Source organism: Hakea prostrata, chromosome 9 (genome assembly GCF_041222555.1).
Source record: "Hakea prostrata isolate BN-2017 chromosome 9, UWA_Hpros_2, whole genome shotgun sequence".
NCBI lineage: Eukaryota > Viridiplantae > Streptophyta > Magnoliopsida > Proteales > Proteaceae > Hakea > Hakea prostrata.
The window spans coordinates 52,203,176-52,225,189 of record NC_142608.1 but is presented as its reverse complement, the minus strand read 5'-3'; the positions used below and the strand labels follow the sequence as shown (position 1 = coordinate 52,225,189).

The 22,014-nt window shown below is 40.1% G+C and overlaps 1 pseudogene; it reads right to left on the bottom strand.

Annotated features, from left to right (window-relative positions):
- Positions 1–988: 988 nt before the first annotated feature.
- Positions 989–22,014, bottom strand: part of LOC149005493 (thiosulfate/3-mercaptopyruvate sulfurtransferase 1, mitochondrial-like) — a 148,623-nt pseudogene continuing 127,597 nt past the window's right edge.

Below are 22,014 nucleotides of genomic sequence, written 5' to 3'. Positions count from 1 at the left end.
TTAGATCTCTAGGAGCTTCCAAATGTCTAGCCACCGTATGAAGCATTTGCTACATCTCCAGAAATTGAATCTGCATCTGATTCATTTGTTCCTAAAGGTTGCTCGGTTGTTCACCTCCGACCAGCCCTTCATTTGTATGGACTTCCTCATTACAAGCATGACCTCCTTCATGAGGATCGCCTCTTGTTGGTGGTGGATCTCCTCCCGGAGGAGGAGGGGGAATGCTTTGGTTCCTTAAAGTTGATGATATGGTAACCATGGCTTTTGAAGTCATTCCCACGGACGGCGATGTGTCTCAGTCAATTCCGATCAAAGTTCCGACTGGTACTTAGTCGCTTTCTCGTGTCCAGAGATGATGAGCCCTGCAAAAGAAGGTTAGATGCAGGCTGGCTAGGATGCTGGGCAGCTGCCTCCAATGATAAGGTCAGTGGGTGATTAGATTGAGGTCCTGTGCGTGTGTGGCAGGAATTTACTCAAAAAGTGTTCCTTTTTCTTACCGGAGGGGTGCTCTTTGTTTAAATAGCATGCAGGTTACCTTATTGATTACAGACAGGCTCCCCCGGCGGTGGTTCCGCCTAATCAGCCTTGGACAGGCTCCCCCGACGGTGGTTCCGCCCAATCAGTCCTAGAGTTGACCTTCCATTCATGGCGATGTTGCCATATAGGTTCAGCGTGAGTGGAGCCTTCTATATATGTATGCAGTCCGCTAAGATCCCGACTGCATTGTTGGTATTACCCATGTTCAGTCTAGCCCATGTTCGGTCCAAACCTAGTTACCCATGTTTCGGTTCAGACCAGGTTACAAACATTCGCGTCCAGCCCGAGTCGTGTATGATCCTTCCGTATCAGTATAACACATTCAAAACAAAAGCAGCAGTGTAGGTGAATTTGATCAATTTTCAGCACAATCAGCTTCATCAGGATGACTCTAGATTGGATGAAACTCCACACGGCATACTAAACTGATAACTCTTCCAAACTAGTCGACCTATGAAGTGGAGACAGGTGTGTCTTCTTGTGCTCCCCATTCAGTCCAAGATCCATCATAAACAGCAACATCAGTCTTTCCAAGCCGATGGAGACCCTGCAAGACAATCGGCCCTACCAGATCTATGTTCCAAATGTCATAATCCAGAAGAACAGTTCAGCCCCTACCAGATCTATGTTCTCTTATTTTAGCACGGAGACCTCACCAGTGCAAGAACACGAGCTGTTACACCAGTACCACAAGATGTAACCACAGGTTTATCCAAGGAGATGCCTGCAAACAAAACATAAAAATTAAGAATATAAGTTGATGAAAGACGAAATATCTGCTGTATGCCACCAAAGAAACTATCGCAACATAAATATGACCATATAAATATTTAGAAATCTACAATGATTACGTAATCATGCAAAACAAGCTCAACATAAATATGACTCTGAATATTTAAAATTGAAGGACTATATAACTAATCATGCAAAACAAGCTCCATGATATGCATATGGATAGTAGTATAGCATTCTATCTTCTTTTTTAATGGGTTAACAGAACTAGCATCGAGTATTCAGAATAGGTGCTAGAACATAATAGCATTCTATTATCTTAGATCTAAGTGGAAGGATAATGCACTGTATCCCTCCTGTATTCTGAGTGAACCATGATCATCACATCAGCTGAAACACTCCTGAACATTGTTGTGTCTATACTGTCCAAGTAGTTTGAGATCTGATTAACCATCCAATCCTTAATTTTTCAACAAATATATGCCTGAGAAAGTACAAATGTGATCATAGGAAGGGAAGCATTTGAGTTGGAAAGGAAATTGGTGTTTTCGGTGGAGGGGGTTGAGGGCCTTATTTGAGTTGGAAAGGGCAGCATACTTGAAAGAAGATTTGAAAAATACTACACCAACCACCTTTCCAGAGATCGGGGGGGGGGGGGGGGGGAGGAGAAGAAGCACCTCTGAAACAGATAATCAGAGTCAGAAAGTCCAAAGAATATTGGTGTTTTGGGTGGAGGGGGTTGGAGGTGGGGGTAGTTCATCTCTGTTTGCAGGCTACTCGCCCCCCTTCTCCCCCCTATTAAGTAGCACAACATTTATGTTGTTTGCTGATAGACTTTTTCTCATCGATTAACAAGTTCTACGCAAACCTTAGTTACAACCACAGTATAGAATATTGAAATAGTTAAATAATAAACTCAATTGGATCATACAAATATTTTCAATGTCCAAATACCTTCTTGCTCAAATAGTTTCTTAAGTTCATCTCGAGATAAGAGGGTCTGTGATTCATTCAACATCTGGACAGGATCAACACACAAGTTACAGATCAAGTTCTTGTGAAGTTTACTCTCAACTGGTGAACAAATTAAGAAGAGTAAATTGCACAGACACCCCAAAATGGAGGCATAAAAGCATTGACACCCCACTTTATTTTTGAAAAACAAAGACACCCCAAAGTTGGGTTTACATTGGACACATTAGTCCATTCTGTTAGTGAAAACCGTTAAACCCCTGTTTATATTTTTTTAATTCCAAAAATACCCTTATCACTCCACTCTCATCTCCTCCCACTCCGGCTCCGGCAGCACCAGCCTCACCGCCTCACCCGTCTCTCCCATAAATGAATTAGCTGCCTTAAAATTTATGCTCAAGTGTTTCTTTCACTGGGTTAGAATCCACTGTAAGATCCTTACCAGAAAACACAAAGAAGGAGAAGAAATTGTACTGTAATGGTGATCTTGCTTTCAGGACTTCTGTGCGATTAGCCGGTTGACTGAATTTATATACGAAAAGGAGAACAAATGGAAACCTTCATAAACTACATTAGTTATATGTTCATCCGAATAGAAAGAAGTTTTTCATCCAAACAGAAAAATTGAAATCAATTTATTTCAAGCTTGAAAATCGAGAAGAAATGGAAAAACACGACTCTGATCTCCATTCTTCCAAGCAGAAAACCCTATGCACTTGAGTTGATAAAAATCTCTAAAGTCTTACAAGTCTTATTTAACTGGCTAGTGGGTACTCCTCACAAGAAAATAAGCATTAATGTTGTTGTCTCTTCAAATTACGCAGAATCTGGGAAGAGTAATCAAACTCATCAGTTATGTTGCAACTCAAAAATTGCAAAGATCGGGGAGAAAATCAAACCAGCACTGGAATGTGGGAAATTCATTTAATTTTTTCAAAATTTCAAATTCTGCTTCTTCTTCACCGGCTCCAATGATTCTCTCAGAGCAGGAGATGGAGACGATTGAGGAGCTTGGGCGATCGAAAGAGAAACGTTAACATCGAAGATCTTTTGAGGTTGCAACTGTTCGGGTTTAAGCTCTGAACGAACAGAAAGAATTGATCGGGAATGATTAGGGATAGGAAGAAGCCATCTTGCAAGAAGATATGCCTGGGTAAACACTTGAATCATCCATGATTAGTTGCTCTTTCCATCGCAAAACATCTAGGGTTTTGTAAAAAAAATGCATTCGTAATCACAGGGAAACAAATTAGGGTTGATGAACAGAGGCTCTGATATGCGATTCAAGGACATCTTGAAGGTTTGAAATAAAAAATTGATCAAGAGTAAATTAATGAAGCTCAAGAAATGGTTCATCCAAATCAAGAAATGGTTCATCCAAATCATCAGAGAGTAGTAATTTTCGGTTAGGTGCAGAGAAGTAGGTTGAGGTGGTGAGGTCGATGCTGCCGGAGCGAAATAAGGAGAGGCAGAGAGCCGAGAGAGGAGAGAATTAATCATAGAGTGTGAGTCCTTAGGTTAGGGCATAATGGAGAGTAAGTTTAATTGGGGTATAATTGTCTTTTTAATTGTACAATTAACCATTCTAACAGAATAGGATCTATGTGTTTTTTAAACATAAAGTGGGGTGTCAGTGCTTTTAGGCCTCCATTTTGGGGTGCCCGTGCAATTTGCTCAATTAAGAATTCAGATATTTTGGGGCTTTTCAAGAGATCTGAGGAAAGCATGCAAAATGGATATTACACCCTTTAGCAAGTAACATAAAACAAGCAGTTAAATATGTCCACTAGATTAGTTTTTCCACCATCCTGATAGGCTACAAAACAACAAGGTGGTTCAACAACTGAGAGGCATGACAAGAGAAAAACAACTGACCCTTGCTCAAGATTTTCAAAATCTTTCCAGGTTAAAAATCCCATCTTGATCGAGCATTCGAACATGCTTTACTTTTCTTATACTAAAGAATGTAATACTGCTGAGAAGTAGGATTCGTGTAGTTGATCCCATTTAGTTGGCAAAATCTTAGTTGGTCTTACATTTATTCCCTCTTTTTATTTTTAACCCACTTCAGGCTTGATTAGCATAATGATATGCCTAATAAGATTGAATCTTGTTGGAATTTATTAATATAATTAATAAATTAAATGCCCAAGGGCAATATTGGAAACTCACTATTAGGGCGGTTACAAAATAGGGTTATATATTTTGGTAACCACCGCATTAGTGAGTAAGTGTGTGATTCATTCGCACGAGATTTATCTCTGAGAAACGGCGGCTCCATCTCTCTCTCCCTCTCTCTTAGAATCGCAGGCTTGGAAATTTTTTTCTTTCCTCGCTTTTGATCTTCATTCCATTAATCCACGGCATTTGGGTTGTGGATATCATTCCCTTTCCTAGTGATTGTAGAATCGTCCCGGTAGAGATTTGGTGGTGGAACGAGAATGTGGATCTAGACTTCCGCTGCGAATACTTCATAAAAGGGAAAGCGAATCCAAGTAAGGAATCTTTCCCCCATCAATTAATTGAATTGAACTACTTTTGGAGTACGTATTACCAACATTGGCATCAGAGCCATTTGTTCCCACGTTTTTTTGTTCTTCCCCATTGTTTAATTTAATTATATGGATCCAATGGGAGGATCAAGGGTTTAATACGAAACCCATGAGATTATTTATAGGGTTTTTGGAAACCCTTAATTTTGATTCGGATCCGAGTGGGAGGATCCTTTGAATTTCCCTAATGAAGATTTGTACGAATTGATAATCCATGATGATAATTATTTTTGTTTAATAATTAATGCTGGATTTTTTTCATGTATTTTTTTGGATGATTTTTTGGGTGAAAAAACGTGTTTTCCGTATTTTTTGAAAAAATTTCGTTCAAGAAAAATTGAAAAATCGCCGTTTTTGGGTCACTGTGGACCAGACGTACGACCGTCTGACCAGACGGTCGTCCATCTATTATCAGACTAGTCACAGTGACCTAGACGGAATTTCCGTCTGGGAGACGGTCATCCGTCTGGGCCAGACGGTCGACCGTCTGAACAAGACGGTCGTCCGTATGGTCACAGAATGCCAGACGGAATTTTCGTCTGGACAGACGGTCATCCGTCTGGGCATAAAAAGCGCACGGAATTCCGTCGGCGGGACGGGGCGATCCGTCCTGGGAGATGGATTTTTTTTGGATATTGGTCTGTCCAGTTCAGAATGTGTTTCTAACTTACTGGACACCAATGGCCCGACAATCTGTGTGGCGTTTGGGCATTGAGGGCCTAATGAGGCCTAGTGGGAGCTAATGAGGTAGAAGTGTTCTGTCTGAACCACCTCATAGCTTGAACATGATTGCATGTTTTATTTTAATAAAACTATTTTTTATTTATGGGTCTATCAATCATGTTTCTTGCACAGAATGAAACTAGTGTATAAGTCTATGTGGGTTTGCATGAGAATTTGATTGAATGTTTGTTAGCATCTCTTTTGGTTTAAATGCTTATCCCATAGGTTGACTATGCTAGTGTGATTTGCTGTTGCTTGAGTTGTGTTTTATGCTAGAATAGTTGAACTCATCCTAGTATGTAATGTCTCTAAAATAAATGGCTGCTACCAAGAGCATTGTTGCTAACTTCGCGAAAGGAGATAAACCGAATGAGAGGTATTATGACCTTTGGCACCGAAAGGTGCAGTATCTCTTAGAAGAATAGAACATGCTGGAAACCGTAAACTAGACCATGAACCCACCTGAGGAAGGTACCACTGCACAGCATCGCAGGGACCTTGATACTTACAATGCCTAGAAGAGGAAAGACCGGGTAGCCAGGATTACAATCCTGAGCTCCATGAGGGATGACCTGATGCTTCGTTATGAGAAGCATAGGACTGCAAAGTCTTTGAGGGAGGCTGTGAAGTTCCAGTATGGAGGGACTTCCACCACAAGAGGCCGCCAGCTTGGACTCACCTTTGACGGTTATAAGATGCGCCAGGGTCACACCATGAGGCAACATATAACCATCATGTCTAACATGATTAGTGAGTTGAGAGCATGTGGGCGCCGGGAAGACCGATGAGGAGCAAGTCTCCGCGAGTCATCGGGTCATTGCCAAAGACTTGGGAGCATATGAAGATCTTCTTGACTCATGCTGATGAGGTCAAGACTTTCGATCAAGCTGCCAAGCACCTTGAGCTTGATGAGGATCGGATGTTGGCCGATGCCCCTCAAACTGATGTATTTGCTGCTGAAGCTAGCACTAGTAAGGGTGCAGGCTTCAAGCGCAAGAGAGAGAAAGCTCAACCTCAGCGGTCCAAGCAAAGTAACCAGGGTGGGAACAAAAACAAGAGTGGCCCCAAGCGTTCAAGGGGGACTAGAGCTGGCAAGAAGAAATCAGCTTTGATTTGCTTCAAGTGCCGAAAGCTTGGTCATTTTGCTCGTGATTGCACTGAGCAAGAGGTATGTACTGTGTGTTATACCTCATCTTATTATGTAACAAGTTCTACTATGCTTGCTGAACTAAATCCTTTGTGGATTGTTGATTCAGGTGCAACAGAACACATAACAAGGGAACGCTCGAGCTTCGTGGAATACCGTCGTATTCCAAGAGGAAGCAAAAGAATAACGATGGGGGACAGCTCAAGCGTGGAGGTTCATGGCATAGGCACATGCAAATTAGTTTTGCGAGGTGGCCAGACGCTGTTGTTACTCCATGATGTGCTTTGTATGCTCCGGACATTCGGCGAAATCTTGTTTCGTTATTTATCTTTTAAGACATGGTTTTAGAGTTGTATTTGAAAACAATTCTTTGGTTTTGTATCTGGGTGATACAGTTTATGGTTATGGTTTTCTTGATAATGGTTTCATTGTATTGGATACAATTGATTATTCATTTAATTCTAGTAGTGTTTTTGTTTGCCAAAATACTGTGTGTATTGATTCTAATTTGTGGCATGCTAGACTAGGACATATTGGCTTAGATAGGATGAACAGGTTGGCAAGAGAAGGTCTCTTAAGCCAAGGTTCACTATCCGATTTGCCAACTTTGTGAGTCATGTCTAGCGGGGAAAAGCAACTAGAAAACCATTTAAAAAGGCTTTGAGAGCCTCTCTTCCTTTAGAACTTATCCATTCGGATGTGTGTGGACCCATGAATGTGCATACTAGAAAAGGACAGTCATATTTCATCACATTCATAGATGACTATACAAGGTATGGTCACATTTATCTAATTTCTCATAAGTCAGAAGCTCTGGAATGTTTTAAGAAATTCATGAGCTTGGTTGAGAATCAGTTAGATAAAAGGATTAAAACTCTTAGAACGGATAGAGGTAGAGAATATCTCTCCGATATGTTCAAAGGGTTATGTGATGAAAAGGGGATATCTAGACAACTTACTATTCCAGGGACTCCACAGCAAAATGGGGTTGCTGAGAGGAGGAATAGAACCTTGCTAGACATGGTGAGATCCATGATGGAGCAGGCAAATCTACCCATCTCTTATTGGGGAGATGCTTTGCTGACTGCGGCCTATATCCTCAACAGAGTTCCAACCAAATCAGTTCCTTCCACACCATATGAGTTGTGGATCGGAAGGAAGCCAGATTTGAGTTACTTGCGCGCATGGGGATGTGCAGCATATGTTCACTCTACTTCTCACCAATATGGAAAGCTTGGACCCAGAGGAAGAAAGTGTATCTTTGTGAGATATTCTGAACCCTCAAAGGGCCATGTCTTCATTGGACTAGATGAGAATGAGAGGAGAACGGAACTTGAGTCTAGGGATGCAACATTCTTGGAGAATGATTTTCCATCTCTTTCAGGAGTTAACAAAGAATCATCGGAATTCTTTGAGATACAAGATAGTGGTCTTATCACTCCAGGGATTTTGATTCTGGATAATGAACCTGGGGTTTATCCAGAAGATCCTAGTGGGAGTGGGAGTGTAGATGTGATAGCTACCTTAGACGGTGAGCGATCTAACATGCACTTGCGCCGTAGTGGGCGCGGGCTAGTTCCTCGTCGACGTTTTAACATAGAGGATGAAGCCTACATGGTAACTCCTGAAGAGATCGACTGTGAGATGACTTCAGTCGATGAGCATGAACCAAAGAGCGTGAAGGAAGCTCTTGCGGGGTCAAGCTCAAATGAATGGTTGAAAGCAATAAAGGAAGAGTTGGAGTCGATGAAAGTTAATCATGTCTGGGACTTGGTTGACTTGCCGCCAGGCCGAAAGGCAATTGGAAACAAGTGGGTTCTCAAGATCAAAAGAAAGGCGGATGGATCTATTGAGAGATTCAAGGCTCGTTTAGTGGCTAAGGGCTACACCCAACGAGAGGGTGTTGATTATGAGGAAACTTTTTCCCCTGTGGTTAGGTTTGCCTCAATTCGCCTCATACTAGCCATTGTTGCTCAGTTGGACTTGGAGCTTTATCAGATGGATGTAAAAACTGCTTTTCTAAATGGAGAACTTGATGAAGAGATCTATATGGATCAACCTCAAGGCTTTGAAGCAAATGGACTTGAGCGCAAAGTGTGCAAGCTTAAGAAGTCCATATATGGCTTAAAGCAAGCATCTAGACAGTGGAATGTGCGCTTCTACCAAGCTATGATGGAAAATGGTTTTTCCATGCTTGAGGAAGACCACTGTGTTTACACCAAGAGATCTGATAATAATTATGTCATTTTGACACTATATGTAGATGACATACTTATGGCTAGCAATAGCAAGGAGCTATTGGAAACCATTAAGAAATGGTTGTCCTCCGTATTTGATATGAAGGACATGGGTGAAGCAAGCTATGTGCTTGGTGTCAAGATTGTCAGAAATAGGCAAAAGAGATTACTGGGTTTATCTCAAGAGACCTATATTGACAATGTCTTGACGAGATACCAGATGCACAACTGCAAACCAATTGATACTCCAGTGGAGAAGGGTTTGCATTTGAGCCTTGATATGGGTCCTAAGACTCTAGAGGAGGAAACCAAGATGGAAAGAGTTCCATATTCCAGTGCAGTGGGTAGCCTAATGTACGCTATGATGTGTACTAGGCCGGATATTTGTTATGCAGTGGGTTTGGTTAGTCGGTACCAATCAAACCCAGGCATAGAGCACTGGAAAGCAGTCAAGAGGATATTGAGATATCTCAGAGGAACGAGTAACTACATGTTGTGTTACCAAGGATCGGATTTGCGGTTAGTTGGCTATAGTGATGCCGACTGGGCTGGAGACATCGATGAGCGCAAATCAACCTCTAGATATGCTTTCTTGTTGAATGGGGGGGCCATTTCGTGGTGTAGCAAGAAGCAGGCTTGTATATCCCTCTCGACCATGGAAGCAGAGTATGTGGCATGCTCAGCTGCGGTTCAAGAGGTTGTTTGGTTGAGGAGATTCCTTCGACATACTGGGATTGTGATGACATCCAAAGAGGCTGCCCTTTTCTACTGTGATAGTACGGCAGCTCTTAGCTATGTCAAGGACCCCAAGTATCATGGGAAGACCAAACATATACAGTTGAGATATCACTTTGTTAGAGACATTACATCAAGGAAGAAAGTTGTACTTAAGCACATATCTACTAGTTTGATGGTAGCTGACCCTCTTACCAAACCTATAGCCAAGGATGTTTTTATTTCTCATGTAAAATCCTTGGGCTTGCGTAGATTGTGACTTATTTTTGTACTGAGACTTTCTTATTAATGAGTAATATGAGTTCATTCCAGAATTATTTTTTTATTCACTCTCTGTGTGATTGTGTTTTGCTAACATAAAACAAGATATGTCAATAGGCAAGAGAATGGCTCACTCACACGAGCATTCGCCTCTGGCGCCTTGGAGGCGAGCAGAGATGAGACAGATTGTGAATGACTTTGTGTAGGTCAATTCATAATCATGATGTCGCCTTGATTTGGAATCAAGATGAGTTTCTCTATTGTAAAGAGAATCGACATGAATGTTCCCACTATTCATGTTGCCTATAGGAGCCAGGTGTGAGTACTTTATGTGGCGCTAGGGTGGCGACAATAAAGAAACTCGGGTTAGGCGCAAGAGGTTGCGACTAGACTAAGACCTGTATGGTGTTGAGATGGACATACGTTCTATTGTATATAGAATGCTCCACCATAGCACATATATCATACTATGTGTGCTTAGCGATCATTGGAAATGAGATGATGGATCCCTGCTCCTCTCATTGTGTGAGTCCTGGACCTTATGGTCCATTAGTGTTCTTAGTGACTTTCGACGACATCATGAAACGAAGGGTTGATGTGGCTACTTTGGGGTGTTACCTATGGTCATGATAGATTCGACCTAAAGGGGCACTATCGGGAAAGGAGTCAATCCTAAGTGTAGTGATGGTCTGGGGCGAAAGGAAATGTTTGATTCAACTGCACCCTAAAAAGTGTTTGCTGGCGCCAACTGTATGTGTTACAGTAGTGAACATTTTAAGGACAAGAAGGTGATCTCTCAGAGGGATCGAGATACCTTTAGTCTGGTGAGTTTGAATAAACCTAGGACACTGTGTTATACTAATGCTTATTTGATTTGTTTCTATGAGTGATGTGCCATTCTGGCCTTCTGGGAAGGTTTCTAGTTTGGGGCTCACGCGTGCAGGTATATCACCGGTCGCACAACCCATTTTGCCAATATGACTTGTGGATATTAGTGTTTGGGACATAGGTGGTCTATGTATCTGGGATACATAGTGAAGAGATCAATATATATGTATATCTGGAATATACATGTGTGTCTGGGACACAAGAGGTCTATGTATCTGGGATACATAGCAGAGAGATTGAATGTGTATATCTGGGATATACATGTGTGTCTGGGACACATTGAAAGATTAACACTTGCCCTTGTGCAAGTGGGAGCTGTTGGAATTTATTAATATAATTAATAAATTAAATGCCCAAGGGCAATATTGGAAACTCACTATTAGGGCGGTTACAAAATAGGGTTATATATTTTGGTAACCACCGCATTAGTGAGTAAGTGTGTGATTCATTCGCACGAGATTTATCTCTGAGAAACGGCGGCTCCATCTCTCTCTCCCTCTCTCTTAGAATCGCAGGCTTGGAAATTTTTTTCTTTCCTCGCTTTTGATCTTCATTCCATTAATCCACGGCATTTGGGTTGTGGATATCATTCCCTTTCCTAGTGATTGTAGAATCGTCCCGGTAGAGATTTGGTGGTGGAACGAGAACGTGGATCTAGACTTCCGCTGCGAATACTTCATAAAAGGGAAAGCGAATCCAAGTAAGGAATCTTTCCCCCATCAATTAATTGAATTGAACTACTTTTGGAGTACATATTACCAATAAATCCAATGAATTTCAGGAAGAAAACCTGTTGGGAAATTCATCAATGAACCAAGGGAAATCGGAGATACATCGAGAGCAAAGAAGATGACCTAAAAATGAAATTTTTGATAACACGGCAGCAACTAATAACAGAAAAGCTGACAGGTTGGAAAGAAATATAAATTCAGATCAGAAACACACAAGGATCAAAAACTTGAAAAATGTAGAGACCAACACTTCATAGAATAATGCAGATCCAAAATGACATAATCTTAACAGAGAATAATAGTAGGCCTTTGACCTGAGCAAAAGGAATGCATTTGCTTCCTGGTACATGACCACTTCTTATTCCCTTTCGTGGCTCTGGTGCAACTCCATTAAACCTGCAAAGAACTAATAACATCTCCATCAGTTCAAGTAGATGATTCCACAAGATGTGGACCTAATAGATTTTTGTTTATCTACTAGATCTTCTATTTATCCATGCTGATTCAACCGTGCTTGGCACCAAAAGTAGTTCCTTATTAGTTTAACTCACTGTAGAAGAGACCATCCCCCTCCCCCCCCTCCAATTCTAAATCAAAATTTGGTCATGGAAGGAGCCAACTTTCCATATGTCTTTGGACACCTAGCTAAATTTTCATTTAAAATGTTCATGTTACTTTCACAGGAAGGTGGCATGTGAGATGACTACACACATTCTGTTTTTAGTCCTTGTTACAGGGGTTCCACTTGTGAATCCTTGATCAGGTTCATTTTTATTTGATAAATTTCTTGTTCTTGCCAGTAGGATTTAATTTCATCATTGACTTATTTTAATCCTCCATAGATTAGGAAAAACAAGTGAATTTCTGAACATGTGAATCAATACCTGTTCTGAACACCACTTGCTGAGGACTTTACTCCCACATTCAGTGTTCATGCTTGACAATTGGATAAGTGGAGGCTTGAACAGATACATTTGAAAGACCATAACGGATCTGTTATGGTTTTAATTTGATTTTTGAATTCAAGTTTTTAGATTTTAATTCAAATTTGAATATTGTAAACGAATCTTGTACAACAGCTATGTTTATTTATAAATACATAAAACTTACCCATCAAGGTAAGCAACCGTACTTATCAAAATTAGAGTTTTTCTTTGCATTCTTTCATGGTATTAGAGCTAAGGTTTTGAGATTCTTTTTTTCTTCCCTTTCAAACTTTTCAATGGCAGTAGTTTTCTCGTGGAAACCATAATGGCGTCGTATGAACAAAGCTAGACAATCTACTTGAGATGCCAATTATGGTTTCCACGGGCATCCACAACTTCAGCAGCCTCTACAGTAGGCATGCCTCCCCACAACAACAGATCCAACCAGCTGCAATGTAGCCTCAGATCATTATAAATCAAGGTTATCCATGTCAGCCGTAGTCTGGGCCCAATTCTCAAGTTCTGCATATTAATCAATCACAAAACCAATATGAGCCACCTGATTTAATTCTTCTTCTCGTTTATGCAATTTTAATTCTTCTTTTAGTTTAAGCTTTACAATACTGTGACAACCACAACCACAACCGAGCACAACTGGTTTATGCAATAGACTCTGTAGCAGCCACAACCACAACAAACAATGTAGCCACAACCACTACATACTCTGCAGCTACAACCACAACCGATTATGCAGCCACAACAATAACAGACTCTGCAACCACAATCACAACCGATTCTGCAGCTAAAACCACAGTACCACTGGCTACAACAATAACAACCACAATCTTCTCTGCAGCAACAACACTACCAAGAACAACGTGGACTATCATTTTGTCCGAGACTTGGTTCAGAACAACACCATAAAGTGCACTTTGTTCGGTCAAATGATCAAATTGCAGATGTGTTTAGTAAGGGCTTAACATCACAAGCTTTCTTCAAGCATAGAGACAAACTCTTGCACTTGCCAATGCAGAGTTTAAAGTGGGATGAAAGACCATAACGGATCTGTTATGGTTTGAATTTGATTTTTGAATTCAAGTTTTTAAATTTGAATTCAAATTTGAATATTGTAAACGAATCTTGTACAATAGCCATGTTTATTTATAAATACATAAAACTTACCCATCAAGGTAAGCAACCGTACTTATCAAAATTAGAGTTTTTCTTTGCATTCTTTCAACCTTATTAGGCTTAACCATAGCAAAATCGCCAAAACACATTTACAATAGATGGTATTGATGAATGAAAGTTTTAGACAAATGGAAGGGTAGGATTAGGAGCAATTAAAAAATCTTAGTTTCATCATGACCAGGGAAACTTGGGTTAGGATTTACAAGATGGTGAAGATACCAAGTTGTGACATAGCCTTTTGTCAGGCACTTGAAAGGCTAGTATTACATTTTCTATTTTTCTTGCGGGGTAAGGAGGGTGGGCAGGGCAGGGAGGAAAGGGAGAGTTGCTACATCGATTAGACACTGGGAAAAACATCCTACACAGATTTCACCTTTCTTAGGCACATACAGAATACTATATGTCTTCAAGCACTAGGATTTTTGGTTCATTATATCACCATTTTAATGATGAGGTGATATTATAGTTATGACCTCATCGTCAATGAAAGAAGAAAACTCTAAGAATAAGCAAAAGACTGTCATGGTCAATTTTCAACATAAATGTTGGCAATTAGAAGAGAAATACATGCCTTAAAAGTGCAAGTTGTTTAGCAAAAAATAACTACCAGACTAAATTTACAATCAAATAAGGACTTTTTATTAGTATAAGCTATACAAAATTCAGCGTAATCTGCATAGTCATTGAAACCCTATTCTAAATCAATTGAACTGTTCTACTTCAGGTAAATCATACAATGTAACATACAATTGATACTAATCGAGTAATCTAAACCGAACTAAAATATGACATCCTTAAATAATTACCTGGCCTTAGAGCGAGCATCTACATGCTGGTATTCTTTGTCCTCGATATTCTTTCTAACCTGCAAATAGAACAAGGAGTATGTTGCTTGCAGATAGTGCCCCAATATATTAAACCATGCTTCCCCTTTGGGAGGTTGGACCCAATAACAATTACCTAAGTAGCAAACCCATTAACAGAGAGAGGTAACAAAGCCAATGAGGGAAAAGAGATCAATACTAGAAGTTTTCCCTCTTCCCACATGCCAAAAAGGCCTTTCTTAATACTAGTGTGGAATACAAGACAACACTCTTATTTGTAATATAAATCAAACATAGAACGAAACCTTAACCAGCAACTAATGACACATTTTCTGATATCTGTAATGGAAGCAGAGGGCTTGGGCAGACCCTCAGGGGTACATAAATAAGAAGTGAACCATGGGTCTCAATTCGATACTGTACTCACGGGTACACTGTGTAGACACACCAAATCGTCCACATGCAATCTTGCTAGCTTATCCATGAGGTATGTGATCTTCATTGGAATAAAATGCGATGACTTAGTCAGTCTGTCAACGATCACCCACACTGTGTCATTCCCATTACTAGAATGAGGTTTGCAAGTGACAAAATCCATAGTGATGTCTTCCCCCTTCCAACTAGGAACAAGAAGTGGTTGCAAAACACCTGATGACGGTTGTTGAACGGCTTTAACTGCCTGATAGGTGTCACACTTAGCTAGGAAGTCTTCCACATCATTCTTCAGTCCACTCCACCAATAGTGTTCCTTTAGATCCCTATAAATCTTGGTACTTCCAAGGTGTACTGTGAATATCGACTGATGTGCTTCTCTTAAAATTTCCTTTTTAAGCTCTTCAACTGCACACACAATCTACCTCTAAAAGTTAAAGCACCATCGGTAAACATAAGAAAATTAGATTCTTCTTGTGGATTAGAAGAAATCTTCTCAATCTTCTCCTTCAAACTCGAGTCCAAGGATTGCAGGGCAATAATCCAATCTCTCAAGGTTGATTGTGCTAACATAGCTACAAGTATTATTTCCGATCCTTCTTATATAATTTCAAGTTTGAGCTTCATAATAGAATTCAAAAGCGGTTTGCTGAGAGAATTCAGATCTATCTCCTCTTGCTTACTTTTTCTGGTGAGGGCATCAGCAACTACATTGGCCTTCCCAGTATGATACTGAATATCACAATCATAGTCTTTTATCAATTTCTACCACCTACGTTGCCTCATATTTAACTCATTTTGGGTTAAGAAGTACTTCAAACTATTATAATCTATGTAGATGGCAATTTGTTCTTCATATAGATAGTGACACCAAATTTTCAATGCAAAAACCATTGCGGTTAACAACAGATCATGAGTTGGGTAGTTATGCTTATAATCCTTCAATTGTCTAGAGGCAATGCCACTACCTTTCTATATTGCATCAAAACACAACCTAGGCCAATCTTTGAAGCATCAATATAAACTGTCAACCCATTAGAGTCATCTGGTATTGTCAATACTGAGGCGTGAGTCAGTTTCTTCTTCATCTCTTGGTACTCTTTCTCACAAGCATCACTCCAAATGAAATTCTCTCCTTTTTCTAGTAAGCTTGGTCATTGGAGCAGATAATCTAGAGAAATTATCGATAAATCTTCTGTAATATCCGGCCATTCCTAGAAAACTTCTGATTTCAGTCATAGTCTTAGGTCTATCCCACTATGTGACTGCCTTGACTTTACCAAGATCAACACTGATTCCTTCCAATGAAACTATATGGCCGAGGATAACTACATTCGATAACTAGAAATCACATTTTCCAAACTTAGCATACAACTTCTTCTCCCTTAGCCTTTCTAAGGTAAAATGAAGATGTTTTGCATGTTGTTCTTCATTCTTCGAGTACATCAAGATGTCATCATTGAATACAATTACAAATTTATCTAAGACATCTTGAAATACACGATTCATCTGATCCATGAAGGCTGCAAGGGCATTTGTCAATCCAAAAGGCATCACCTTAAACTCGTAATGTCCATAATGAGTCATGAATGTTGTCTTGCAGGTATTGCTTGACTTTACTCTGAGTTGATGATAACCAGATCTCAGATCTATCTTCGAGAACATCAATGCTCCTTTCAACTGATTAAAGAAGTCATCTATTCTTGGCAATGGGTACTTATTCTTGATAGTCAACTTATTCAACTCCCAATAATCAATACACAACCACATGCTACCATCCTTCTTCTTCACAAACAACACCGGAGCTCCCCAAGGTGATACATTAAGTTGAATGAATATTTTATGTAGGAGCTCATTCAGTTGACTCTGCAACTCCTTTAATTTAGTGGGTGCCATCCCGTACAGTGCCTACGATACTAGAGCCACTTCAGGAATCAAATCTATCGAGAACTCCAATTCTCTTTTCAGTGGCCATCCTGATAAGTCTTCAGGAAAGACATCCACGAAGTCTCTTACTATCTTAACATCTTCAATACTCTTCTTTTTCTTGTCTTCATCCCTTGATGAAGCGTTAAGTGATGCACTTTCCACCAATGCCTTTACTTGCATAGCCGCAACTAAGGTCTTCTTACTAAGTCTTCCTTAATTGCCTTAAAATTCAAAAGGTGTAGTTTCCTTAGGATGGAACTGCACCTTCCTTATCGAGAAAATGAAAACCGCTTTGTGGGCAATTAACCAATCCATTCCCAAAATTACCTCAAAGCCTTTCATATCTTAGATTACCAATTGAGCTTCCAAGTCTACCCTCTATGGTTACAGAGCAAGACTCCACCACTTTGTCTAGTGGAACTACCAATCTAGTGGGTGTACTAATCTCTAAACCGTTGACCAACTTCTTAGACAACACAGAAATATTCTTTACAAATGTAGATGATATAAATAAACGGGATGTACTATTGTCGAATAAAACGAAAGTAGGAACCGAGGCTATGAGTAGCATACCCGTCACGACATCATGACTTTGATCATGTTTAGTTCCAGTTATGCTATTCATCTTTCCGATACTTGGGGCCGTGTTGTCTTGGCGACTATTGTAGTTAGATGATTTGTCTTCCAAGGCATGTACGGGCATAATGTCATGTATGATGGCAATAAAAACAGTTCCTTCTATCCCACTACTTGCACTAGAACTGGATGTTTCTGATTTATGGGCCTTGGATTAGCATAAATAGGCCTTGGAGCTTGAGTAACACCACCTGGTCGACTGGTACCAGTCTGTCCACCTTGCATATCCATAACCATAACTTGCATCCCTTGGCTAAAAAGATGGAGTGGGGTATGGAGCAGGTCGATTAAACCTCTTGTCAGTTCTATCAACATAGCAAAATTTTCTATTCCGCCTTAGGTTTACCATCTTGAAACATCATCACCAAAGTAAACCATTCAGTTCTCTCCATTAGAAACTTCAAATAAAATCTTATGCATGCATACATCATCACAAATATCATTAATAAGCATCAACAGGGCATTAAATAGGTTGTAAAATCCAAAAATCCACCTTTTGGGCAACCCAGGGGGTTACGGTTGCCTCGGGCGATCTAGGTCGTGCAACCCATGCTCGTGCATAGGTTGCAGGTCCTATATATGGCCCACGAACACTCAACTTCTCATTCTCAATTTTCTCCAACTTCTTTCTAGCTCTAAGGACTTCTAGGGTGTTTTTGGGGGCTTCCTGCTCTTCAACAACGTTGAACAACGCAATCCTTGTCATCAAATCACAGGTATGTAACCAGTCTTCTCCTATTATCTTAGATTGATGTGGTTTTTGTTCCAATACTTGAGATAGACTAGGGTTAATGTTTGAAACATGTTTAGAAGTGTTCTTCTTTACTTTCAACCTAATTGCACCACATACATTGTCTTTTAAACTTCTTTCTTGCATTCTTTGACAAATTTTTACTATTCATCTCAGATTGGGCACTTTCTTGATTAGTTTTCTCTAACCAAAAATGCACTAGGTTTCTTGCTTGAAACCTTTTCTTATGCATCAAAGTTACTCCAAAACATCATCCCAAGAATTCCAAATACTTTTTTGTACCAAAATTGCAATTTTTCCCAAAAATCACCATTTTCTTTTTTTGCTCAAATAAGGCTTCTTGCTGAATTTTCTTTTTTAATTGATCTTTTCTTCTTCTTTCCTTATCAAAGTCACTTCCATGGCACACAGAGGAGGACTTCATGGACCTTTGCATGGTTGAGGGTATGCACCAGGTCTAGGACAAGGTATTAGGCATCTAGACCTCTTTCATTCTCAACATGCCGAGTTCTTATACCACACTTTCTTCGAGACTTCCCCCATCAAGTTTTGAGACTAGTGATCCGTGGATTTGGTGGCCTTGAGGATAGAGGAGAGGTTCCGAGCTCTCGGTTGGGAGTGGTTGCTATATATCAGTGAGTCAATCTATCCAGAGCTAGTCAGGTATTTCTTCAGCAACCTGACATACGAGGAGGAGGAGGATAGACAGGGCAGTTGGTGGCTTGTGATCTCGACTAGAGTACGAGAGACTTTTGCTTCTTCGCCAGAGTTCTGGCACGCATCCTATACGTACCATACATACTAGATCGGTGCTGGTGGGTTCCTTTCGCCACAAAGGAGGGATATCTCTTACCCTTCAAGCGTTCGACCATTAGCTCTATTTGATGTGATGATGATTATCGTGACCTCTTCGATAGTTTTATAGATATGGTTCCATTTGCTCCCGTCCTTTCTCACATTATTGGCAAAAACATAGTTAAAAGGGAGGGCACTATGGTAGGGTCTCACTGATGCAAGCCTTTGTGACACTTACCTTATATGTAGGCTATCTCATCAACTTAACATACATCATCCAAAGGGCTATGATCTTCTATGTAGAGGAGCCAGGGCTCACGAACCTTGTGTATGGACGGCTTCTTGCTTGTATCTTCCAACACTTCGACATCAGCTTAGAGGATACTAAGGTACTGCACACTGGATTGGGTGAGATCACAGGGAGATGACTAATTTCCATGATGGGTCTCCAGGGAAAGGTAGCATCATTAGGGCCTATGGATGTGAAGGCTCAGGATTCAGAGGACGACTAGGATGAGGAGGAGGATTAGACCGATGATGAGGTTTAGGCTAACAATTAGGAGGATGAGATCCAAGAGGAGGAGATTCAGGAGGAGAAGCATGATGCTTGCTAGCTGGGGGTTGGGGGTCCTTCACATTAGGCTTTTTCATATCAAACTACGAGGTACCTCCTACAGATTCCTCACAGTGATCTAGGCTTTTCTCCACTTTAGGGAGGATTAAGGCTTAGAAAGCAGAGAGAGGGCCTTGCTTGACATAGATAGAGGCTCGACTGACTCTAGTCAAGGACCAACTACAAACTCACACAAATCAGTGTAGTACCTAGTTCCAAGACATCCACTGGAATAGACTACTAGCTAGAGGATTTTGACATGTGCAAACTTCAGCTGTATTTATTTAGCTTAACCTATGCTAACCTTATAAAAAATATTTCCTAATTAATTAACGAAGTTCAACTTATGCTTGTTTAACTTATTTATTGTGCATTATGAATTTCTTTCCTTTAATATGTAATGTGTACAGTTGTTTCACCATGGTTATTGTACATTATTTAAACGTGGTGTTTTATGCTTCATTGATTATGATATCTAGTTCTCCATTGTCTATTATTCTTTCTAAGAATGTTGAGTAACTTCTGGATTTATGACCCAGAGATGCTCAGTTATCATGATTCGTGGTTAGGATGTTACATGAAACCTTGCGCTGATACTACTTTGTTACATCCACCTAGCCGGTATCCACCCACCTTAATATTCGAGGGAGTGATCCACAGTCACAAGATCGGTTTCATATCACATCACACACCATTCCACATAATAACATAACCATGAGCAAGAATAGATCAAGTGTCCAAATATAACAAAGTAATCAGAGGATCTCAAGTCAATAAGCTGAAGCAATGTCAAATCTATTAAAAATGCTAATCCTTAAAAGAAAAATAAACTGGAAAATAATAATCAAAACAAGTTCTAATTCTTTTATCTCTTCAACTTCTTCTCCAAGCGTTTATGCACTTGAAACTTTGGTTCGATATCTAACTCATAATCTCAACAACATGTTAGGCATCTCCTATCATTGTTGATTGGGGCCGTAAGGGTACTCCATACTGGCGCTCAAATAGTACCACGGTCCACGATAAGCTCCCATCGATTCCTCAGCTGTACAATTAAAGGAAAATACCTCCAAACTCAAAATTGAGGTCTCTTCTTCACCTGTGTAGACATCTAAAAACAACAAACCACAAGGAATAAGCTCCAAAGAACTCAGCGAGTAATTCAAATAATTATGCTTATCCATCATTCAAACATGAGATAGTAATAATTATATGCTGATATGATATGAAGTGTCATGGTTGTGCAAATGCGATGAAATAATGCTCCTATACTCTAACCAATGTAGATCTCTATTTAAGTAGACACAAATTAAAATATAACACCAGCCTCCTCTGGGTAGGTCTTGTCACTCTAATCCCTCTCAGATACCGAATAAAGGGTATAGTCCACATCATCAACCTTGGCTGGGGTTTAGGTTATCACTCTCTTGAGACACCATTGGCATGAGTACTGGCGTGAATCAAGAAAAAGCCTAACTCAATGCAAGTCATCTACTCAGTCATATCATTTTAAGTTCAAATACCTCCCCTTATGCATCTCGCCTCCTTCGTTCAATATCCTTCCCTATTTAGAGTCAACGTATCCTATGGCTCCAATCAACTCGGACTACGCCTTCTCTTAACCCTATTGGTCAACCACATATAATGGGTGTGAAGCTCTCGTGTCCCCTCATGCAACTCATCATCTTGGGTGCCCATGCACCCACTATTATATGGGCCCCACAATATGGTTGTGTCCTCTCATAGGTTGGTTATCAGTCTTAACTGCCCACCACCCCACACTGTTGATGTCACCTACTCTATATGTTCCTTCTAAAGTTCCTAGGTAATGGTTAATCCACAACCCCAAATCAAGTTTACTATCCTTCCAACTCAACAATAACACTTATAATTCAGTAAGCAATCATGGTTCCACAATTTTACAGCATTACAGGAATATACAAGTCTCTAAACAATACATATAGTTCAATATGTAAGTCTAATATCAAATTAGGAATTAAAGATAGGCATAAATATATGAAAGCCCTCACCTTGCAAGCAAATTGAACTTATTCAAAGTAATCAAAAGGTGATCTAACATGTCCCAAATAATCCCATTTAAACACTGGTTAAAAGTTAGAAACAACCCTAGAAGTCCTACGTCGAAAATAGAAACAAAAACCAACATTTCCTAGTATAAGTCTCTTGAATAGTGACAGTATGGGTCTCCTAGTTAGACCTTGCTCAACTGATCTAGAGGGTTATGGGTCTCTTGAACAGTACTCCCTATGGGTCGCCCAAGGAGACCTATATTCGGGTACCGACAGAATCTGATCCAACACTCAGATGACTTTGGATTTGGTTTAAAAAACCTCTTTCAAAATGAAAAGGAAGCTCTAAAAACACCTAAGACCAAGATCACC